This window comes from Myotis brandtii, unplaced genomic scaffold (assembly GCF_000412655.1).
Source record: "Myotis brandtii unplaced genomic scaffold, ASM41265v1 scaffold17, whole genome shotgun sequence".
Classification (NCBI taxonomy): Eukaryota; Metazoa; Chordata; class Mammalia; order Chiroptera; family Vespertilionidae; genus Myotis; species Myotis brandtii.
In genome coordinates this window covers 7,372,871-7,381,211 of record NW_005356259.1, presented here as the reverse complement: position 1 = coordinate 7,381,211, position 8,341 = coordinate 7,372,871, and the positions used below count along the sequence as shown (strand labels likewise).

General features: G+C 52.3%; 1 protein-coding gene across 2 annotated transcripts in view; it reads left to right on the top strand.

Annotated features, from left to right (window-relative positions):
• Positions 1 to 8,341, top strand: part of MTURN (maturin, neural progenitor differentiation regulator homolog (Xenopus)) — a 17,692-nt gene that overhangs the window by 334 nt on the left and 9,017 nt on the right. The window lies entirely within an intron of this gene.

Sequence of the window (8,341 nt, the reverse complement as noted above, 5' to 3'; positions counted from 1 at the left end):
GCCGGGCGTCCGGGGGCTGTTTCAGGGACGCGACCCCAAAGCACCGCGCACCGGCCCGGCCCGCCCCGAACGAACCCTCCCGCAGGATCCGGAGTCCAGAGCTTCCTACACCCACTCGCCCTGTCCGGGTGAGGAATCCCGTTCCCTCCCGATGCGCGGACACGAGGCTTCCAGTTGCCCCCGCCTGGCGAACCCCACCCGCTCCCCGGGTTATTCCCTGCGCCGCGTGTTTGGACACAAAGCCTCTGTCCACACTAGCGGTGCCCCATCTCCTGGACCTTCTTTGCGGAATTACACCCCGGATATAAAGAACGCACGCGCGCGTGCGCGCGCGCGCACACACACACACACACACACACACACACGCGCGCACACATACACGCACACTCGGGCACGCCTATCCCCTGTGCTTCCATGGCTCCTCTCTGAGCTTCTGAGCGGGTTCTGTCCGGCTGCGGCGCCCGCCGCGCACCCCTCCCCCAAGCCTGTGGTTTGCCCAGATGAGAGGGAATTCCCCAGCCCCGCTCCTGCCCCGCTCCTGCCCCGGGCGCAGAGGGACGGGACCTGGAACTGCTGTGTCCAGATCTCTGACTTTGCGTCCTGCGCCCACTTGGGATCTTGGAGCTGGCAGTTTAGGGAGGGGATGAGGAGGACGGGGGGTGGGGATGGGAAGCCTGGGCGCTCCATGAAGTGTTTGTAAGGACGGGGGTTGGGGTGTCAGGGGTGTCAGGGTTCCCAGATGTAAGATGGAGGCGGCTGTGGACTCGGGTTACGGTGTGGTCACAGGCTTGAGCCTGGAGCTGGCGCTGCTGCCGCTGCAGCAGATGGAGGCAGGGCGGCGCCTAGACACCGCCCGGCCCTGCCCCTCAGGTGGGCGAGACAAAGCCGTGCCCAGGTCCACGCCGGCGCGCGCCCACCACCGACGGGAAAGTTCTCAAAGGAGTTACAGAGAGACAGCAAGACCACGTTTCTTGGTCCCGGAGAGGTGGCCCTGGCGATAAAGCAGGCTCCGCCCACCCCCTCCACCCACCCCATCTGGGCCCCAGCCCTGGGCACTCTGGAGAGGGATGTCCTTGGGTGACAGCCAGATTTGAGTTCTGGCCCTGTGACTCGGGTCAGTTGCGGTCACCCAGCTCAGTTTTCACATCCAGAAAATGGGTATAAAGCCAGGGCCCAGAAGATTGGATAGATAAAGCACCTAACAGCCCCCCACAGCCAGGGCCCCACAGATTTGCATCTGAGGTTGGATCTGGGGTTCTCTGAGTTTAAAGCTTGTCTCTCTCTCTTTTTTTAATATATCTTTTTTATTGATTTCAGAGAGGAAGAGAGAGATAGAAACATCAGTGAGAGAGAATCATTGATTGGCTGCCTCCAGCACCTCCCCACCACGGATGGAGCCCACAACCAGAGCCTGTGCCCTTGACCGTAATCGAACCCGGGACCCCTCAGTTCGCAGGCTGACGCTCTATCCACTGAGCCAAACCAGCTAGGGCTTGTCTTGCTTTTTTAAAGAGCCTCAATGTTCTCACTTGTCACATGAAGTAAGTCAGGGTGCCCCCATCACAGGTACTTGTGAAGAGCAAGGAAGCTATAAATATATGGAAGAACACTCACTGTGGGCTGTGGTTAGAATAAGTGTTATTTGTTATTGGGAGGAGTGGGAGTCACTAAAGGGGGATTTGCTCCATTGTCAAAGTGAGAGGAAGCCCCAGGGATCGAGTGGCAAGGGTACCAGGGTCCAACTGACTGTCATGTTAGGAGTCCCTCCCAGCCTGGGGCTTCCCTAGCCCCCCAGTGGCCTCCCCCCCCCCTTACTGTGACCTAGGGCAAGAGACTCCGGAGGTCCTGGATTTTATGGGGAGGGTTCCACAGGCCTCCCTCTGGGACTGAAGGAGGCGCCCAAATAAATTACTCCAAGGAGATTAAGCGGGTGGGAAAGTGCAGGGCCATTCTCTTGTCTTGAATGAGTACCTCCAGCCATTCAGAAACATTATGCATATCAGGCCTTTTCAAGACCGCCCATATTTTAAATGTTTTCCCACCTGGACGAGGAAAATGCTTGACTATATTCATTCACTGACAATGAAATAGATGAGGAAGAAAGAAGATGGGAAAGGGACTTCCTCTCTCAGTTTAGAGAGGCCCTCAGGGACCAGATGCTGACCTCTCTGGTCTGCCCCAGGCCAGGTCTGTGGAGCCGCTGTGTACCTCTAGTTAAAGGACCTCGGGCACCAAGTAAATGTCCTCACTGCACTGGGTTCCCTTTCCCAGGAGAGTCTGTTCAGCATTAAAAAAAGGAACTTGAGATGGTTGGAATTTCTAAATCCTGAAGGATTTCTTAATAAGAATATTGACATGGCATTTCTCAGTGTACAGAGTGTCTTCACATCGTTCATTCAACAGACATTTATGGAGGGCTTATTCTGCACCAGGCCTGGGCTACCTGGAATACAAACAGGGTCTTGGCCCTCACTCCACCGTCTAAGACAGTGTTGGTTAGTGGTTAGGAGCGGGCAGGCTCTGGGGTCAGGCTCCTTGGGTTTGCACCTCAGCTCCCCACATCTAACTTCATGCCTTAGGGGAAGTTATTTAATCTCTACGCCATGATTCCCACAGCTGTAACACAGGGACGACAATATTAGTAACTTACTTGTGGGCTGTTTGGAAAAGTGCCTAAAATGGGGTGACTCCAAAGGGTGTCCAGATCTATTTAAAATATAATCCAGGTCATGCCACCAGCCCTCCCACCTCACCTAGCCTGACTTCAAGCCCACGCATGATCTGTCTCTTGCCTCCTTTCCGGTCTCATTTGGGGCCATTCATCCGCCTTGCTTGCTGTGTTCCTGCCACAAGGGCCTTCCTGGTCTGCAGACACACCGCACTCAGAAGGCCTTTGTATCACTGTTCCCTCTGCTAGAACGTTCTTCCCCCGCTTTACATGGCTAGCTCCTTTACGCCAGTCAGGCCTGGGGGAATCCTTCACCTTCTTTTAGTCTTACCATAGCACTGGTTAGTACTTGACAGTCTCTTTCAAGTATATAGTTTCTTTTCTGCCTCCCCCACTGGACTTAGCCTCCTGAGAGCTATGACCTTGTCTGTCTTGGTCATCACTGCATCCCAGCGCTTGGAACACTGTCAGACACGTGAAAGGTGCTCTGTGTTTATAAGAATGAATGCACGTCAGTCTAGTGCAGATGTTAAATTTCAAGAATGACAGCATCAGAAAACAATAACAGCTCCACCCGTGTGCAGTTTACTGTGTATTGGCCAGTGCTCTAATCCTTCGCATATATGAACTCATTGACTCTTGAGTAATCTGTAAGGTATTCTAGAATGATCTCCACTTTACAGATGAGGAAACTGAAGCACAGCAGGGTTAACTCCCCACAGCTGTTAAGGGGTAGAGCACTTGAACCATAGCCCTACTTTGAAAACAACAGCCCAGGAGTGACGGCTGGGGACCCAGTTCAGACTGGGTTCAAGGGCGGCTTCTTGAGCCTCTTAAAAATTTTATGAGGTAGGTATTCTCATCCCCATGTCACATTCGAGGAAACAGGCTCAGTGAGTGCAAGGGGCTCATGGGGACTGTGCCACTAAGACGTGACAGAGCCAGGACTTGAGCCCAAGCCCAGAGGCCTGTCCTTTCCACCCTGCAGAGTGTCCCACAGGCAGGATCAAGGCCAGGCGCTCCGGAGGCCTGGGAACAAGGACTTCCTTTTATTTCCCCTCTGTGTTGGCAGCTCCCGGGTCCCTTGTGCACTCTGTCCCCTTCTCGCTTCACAGGCCACCCAGTTCACGCTGTCCCTTTCCGAACTGCTGCCCTGGTTCCGGCCTCTCCCTGTGGAGGGCCCATGATGTCAGGTGCTGGGATAGAATGAAGCTGGAGGTTCAAGGACAGGGCTGACTCTGCCTGCCTACAGATGGGAAGGGGCCGGGGATCACAGGCAGGTGGCACGTGCTGCTCTTCTGCCAACTCAGAGTCCTGAGGGCTCTGCCAGGTTTGAGGAGCAGGGTGGTGGCAGCCACTAATGTACCAGCCTGACAGAGGGGCCCTTGATTAGGTGGGCACGGCAGCCCCTCCGCTGTCTCCTGCCCTCGCCAGGAGGAAGGGACTCTGAACAAGGAGCACCGCCCTGCCCCTCCCTGGGCCTGGGCGCTAATGACGGGGCCAAGGAACGACTCCCCCCTTGTCCTACTTTTTCTGCCAACACATCAACACATGTTTGGATCTGAAATGTGTAGTTGAATCCCTCCTCGATACAAAAACAAAGACCTCAGTTGTCATAGTATTAACAGATTTTATTTATAGAAAACTAAGGTAACTTTATGTGTGTATGGCTATGCCTGTTTTCTCCACTCCGTTTCCCTTCTAGGCATGTCTCTCCTTAACTATGTGACCAAGTAACAACCTTTTGATTCTGGAGAAAATAGAACTTGTTGAAATGAGAAGGCAGTGTGTTTACATGGTGGGATAGTGGAGAGAAAGCCCTTGTCTCATTTAACCTCTACCCTCGGTTTCCTCATCTGTCGTGGCGGGGTGGGAGGGGAACGGCAATCGCATCTGTACTGCATTATTATGGTGAGGATTAAGTGGGGAATAGTGGTAGACTGCAGAGCTTTCCACAGTGGCCGAGCATATGTCTAGAGAGACTGTTTCAGGAACAAAGACATGTCCTTCCTTATACACATGGAGTGGCTAATCCTGGGGAGGGTCACGTTATGTAATGTCAGTTCAGGTCCATGTGAATAGACACTGATTGGACCCTTGCTAACGAGAGTCAGTCTGCTGGGTATCTCCTAGGACCTTGGTAACCTTCCTGTGAGTATTCTTGTTTTCTGTGTCCTGCAAATGAAGGAGTTGAGGTTGAAGGCATGCACCCCTGGTGATGTCCTGGCTTTGCTCCTTGCTCCCTGTGTGATCACAGACAAGTTGCGTAACCTCTCTGAGCCTCAGTAACCTCCCTGGTAAAACAGATCAGTGGCTGCCATAAGGAGCAGGTCATGGGGACGGCCACCCATGCTCTTCCCACCCTGTGCAGAAGTCTGCGTGTCGGAGGGTAGAGGTTAAATTAGCCAAGAAAGGGCTTTCTCTCCAGTATCCCACCAGGTAAGCACAATGCCATCTCTTTCAACAAGTTCTATTTTCTCCAGAATCAAAAGGTTGTTACTTGGTCACATAGTTAAGGAGAGACATGCCTGAGATGGCTCCTGGCTTTTATCTTATGCCATCTCTTCTGTGGACCGAAGTCCACTAGGGATTAAGCTGCAAAAACTTAAAATGGATCCCCTGGTACTGCTGATGCCAGAAAGTTCTCAAGTCAGGACCACAGTGAGCGTGAGGCCCGTGGCAAGGCCCTGGGTGCTGGAGAAGATCATTGTAGGGTTCAATGACCTTGATCTTCTCTTACCATTTTTGGAGACGCTGGATATTGCCGCTGGATATTGCCGTCTACACTGCAGAAAGCAGAAAGGAGCTCTTTTTCCTAGTTGCAGAGGACACGGTCTATTGTCTGAAGCGGGGCAAGCTTGGATGACAAACTCCGGCCCAACCTAACAACAGAAGAAAGGGCCTAGATGGCCTGTCCCAAAGCCCAGGCTCCCACCGGGGACTGGCAGCTCCTAACAGGCCGGAACCTGTCAGGAGGCAGAGGCTGCTCTGGAGCTTCAGCGGACCTGCGGTTTGGACTTGCTTGTAGTCAGTAATGCTCACCCCCCACCTTGGAAGTTAATTTCTTTTCTGCTCTGCTTCTGGCGCTCAGGGTGTGGCCCCAGATCCTGCCGCCTGAGCATCACTTGGGGGCCAGTTGGGCATGCAAATTCTCAGCCCTGCTCCCATCAGACAGGCCTGGTGGGACCCGGTGATGTCATTGTGTTTTAATAAACCTCCAGGTGACTGGCACCCTAAAGCTGGAGACCCCTGCGGCCCTCCCCTTCACGGAGCCCTTGCTTGGCATTCCTCCTGTGGTGACACAACTCCATCGCAAAGCCGAGACATCTGTACCTGCTTTTACAGTTGCCCGGGGACCACTGCACACTGTTCAAAGCCACGCGTTCTCTGACCCCTGTTTTCACGGCCAAAGTGGGTATTTGGTTGCAGGTGCTTCAAGCACTCCCCGAGTTTCAGTCATGGAGGCCGCCCAAGCCCTAGGCTCAGGACTCTGGCCTTCAGTCACCCATTTGTCTCTGGACACGACTAGACCCACATCCTGATTCCAGGGACATCAGCCCACCCACCTGACGTCCTTCCTGCCCTGCCCTGCCCTGCCCTGGTGTTGGCATGGGTCCCTCTCTTTTTCCTAAGAGGTCACCATCCTGCCCCCAGCCCCTTGCCCGTTGGTTCTGAAGGCTGTTTGATCCGGGGCACTGCCTCGGGCACTGATCTCCTGCTTCCCACGGGGCTCTGGAGGCAAGTCTGTGTCCTGTTCAGCACGTGGCCAGGCCCGTCCACCTTGCACTGTGTGTCCTCATCTCACTGGGTTCTATCTTCTTTTCCTTCCGTTGTTCCCCTCTGTCCTTACTTTCCCAACCGCAGACTTGTTTTTTAAGTCATCACATTTTGTACTCTATGGATCTTTGCTGATGGCCTTGGTTAGTTTGGGAAGGAAACAATTTCAAAAAGATAAAACGAACACTTCTGTTGTGAGATACAGTGGATTTGAAACCATTCGTGGTGTCTTTTGAGGGGCCATGTACACCTGAGTCTGTCTTTTTCCAAACCCTGTGCTCTCTCACCTTATCATATGGGCAGGGATTTAGTAAAAACTGTTTTGTTTGGTTTTTTAAACGAACACGACAGGGGATCCAGGGTGAGTTAGCCAAATGAGAGAAGTTAGGGCAGACTGGATGGGAAACCCTTTATTGGGTGTTAATTCTTCTCCAAAATATATTCACAAGCCAACAACTCCGGAAGCGGAGCAATGAAAGCTGTGGCATGAACCATCTCCTGGTAGAGATGCCCTAATGACACCTCAGAGGAACAGGCCGGTTTCCACGCAGAGGTGGGTGCGATGCTGATGCTGATGCTGTGAGAGACGCACTCCTCCGTTTACTTTGCAATTGAAGAAACAGGTGTACATGTTGTCCACGGGTCCACCTACTTCTGAACGAGCTACCACTCCAGTTGCCTTGGATAGTGTCCTCGGGGAAGTCCCAGTGGGTGTCCGATTTGCTCAGCGTGTGACCTTAGCCATGTGGCAGGTGGAAAGGCCAACCCCCCACCCCATCCTCCTGCACACTCCAGAGGCGAAGGGTACTTCGGTGCTGAACAGCTGCTGCTTGCCAGCCAGGCACGGTGTCCGGCACGTACTAGACTTGCTGCTTTTTCTCTCATCTTCAGGTCCAGGGAAGTCAGGCTAAAAGTCTCCTTCCTGTGTGGTACTAGATGGTAGTCCCATCTTTAACTTGGATAAGAATTTGAAATACACTTGTTAACATTTAAGCGTGAGCATGGGTGCTGAGCAGACGTGCCTTAAAGTGGACTTTCTTGTTCTTGCTGAATCCCCGCCGATTAAGAATCAAGTTCGATGATGGACATGAGAGCACTTTGTACTGCCCCACTTTCGTACACTGGGAGAGGCTGTTGCATAGATGGCATTTCAGTGGCCCCACAACTTTAAGGGTCTCTAATGGGGAGTCGTGTTTGAACTGTTCTCTGAGTTAGAGGATGTCGAAGTTACAGCGTTATTAGGTCGAGTCAAAAGCTACCCTGGGAGTCTGCTGGACCCAGCAGCGTGTGTGGGAAATGGGCCTGGGCTTCTATGAAACACACATAATTGGCTGTGAAGATGGCACATCGCGCCTCGTTAGTCTCCCTTAGGTCTGAGCAGTATTGGAAGTGTGTAGATCTAGTTCTTGGAAATGCTGCCATGAGGAGGAAGACAGCGAAGTGTGTGTATTGAGTGATGGGCACGAACTTTCTGGGGTGATGCCCTAGTCCAGCGGTTCTCAACCTGTGGGTCGCGACCCCTTTGGGGGTCGAATGACCCTTTCACAGGGGTCGCCTAAGACCATCGGAAAACACATATATAATTACATATTGTTTTTGTGGTTAATCACTATGCTTTAATTATGTTCAATTTGTAACAATGAAAATACATCCTGCATATCAGATATTTACATTACGATTCATAACAGTAGCAAAATTACAGTTATGAAGTAGCAACGAAAATAATTTTATGGTTGGGGGTCACCACAACATGAAGAACTGTATTAAAGGGTCGAGGCATTAGGAAGGTTGAGAACCACTGCCCTAATCATTTGTATTAAGGGGAGGGAGTAAGTATGTGCTTGATATGGACCCTTTCTCCAAATAAATTTCATCTCCTGCTGCTTAGTTGTTGCT